The 588-nt window shown below is 39.3% G+C and overlaps 1 pseudogene; it reads right to left on the bottom strand.

Moving 5' to 3' along the window:
* Positions 1-266: 266 nt before the first annotated feature.
* On the bottom strand, positions 267-365 carry LOC133063002 (U6 spliceosomal RNA; annotated as a pseudogene).
* Positions 366-588: the final 223 nt, after the last annotated feature.

Genomic DNA, 588 nt, shown 5'->3' with positions numbered 1-588 from the left:
GAGTAAGAAGCCCTTAGGCATACTAACTGAGCAGGTAAAGATCAGCGTAATAAGAGTTTGACCCTATTTTTTGGATATTAGACCACCGATTTTTTCTTTAAGTTGAAGTACAGTTGATTTATAATGTTAATTTCTGCCGTACAGCAAAGTGATTCAGTTATATATATTCTTTTTATAACAGTTTATTATAAGATATTGAATATAGTTTCCCATGCTAGTTGCTTATTCATTCCACATATAGTGATTTGCATCTACTGGTCCCAAGCAAAACTATGGAGTACTTCATGAAACTTCATGTCATCCTTATGCTGGGGCCATGCTAATATTCTAATTTTAGTATGAAGTATGAAAGTGTTAAGTCACTCAGTAGTGTCTGACTCTTTGTGACTCCATGGGCTATGACAAACCAGGCTCCTCTGTCCATGGGATTCTGCAGGCAAGAATACTGGAATGGGTTGCTATTTCCTTCTCCAGGGGATCTTCCTGACCCAGGGATAGAACCTGGGTCTCCTGCATTGTAGGAGCCTGTCTGAGCCACTAGGGAATACATTCTAGTATATGTGCTGTCAAAGAGAGCATACCACTGAC

The sequence above is a fragment of the Dama dama genome, chromosome 9, assembly GCF_033118175.1.
Source record: "Dama dama isolate Ldn47 chromosome 9, ASM3311817v1, whole genome shotgun sequence".
Taxonomy (NCBI): domain Eukaryota; kingdom Metazoa; phylum Chordata; class Mammalia; order Artiodactyla; family Cervidae; genus Dama; species Dama dama.
This window is presented reverse-complemented; position numbering and strand designations above follow the sequence as displayed.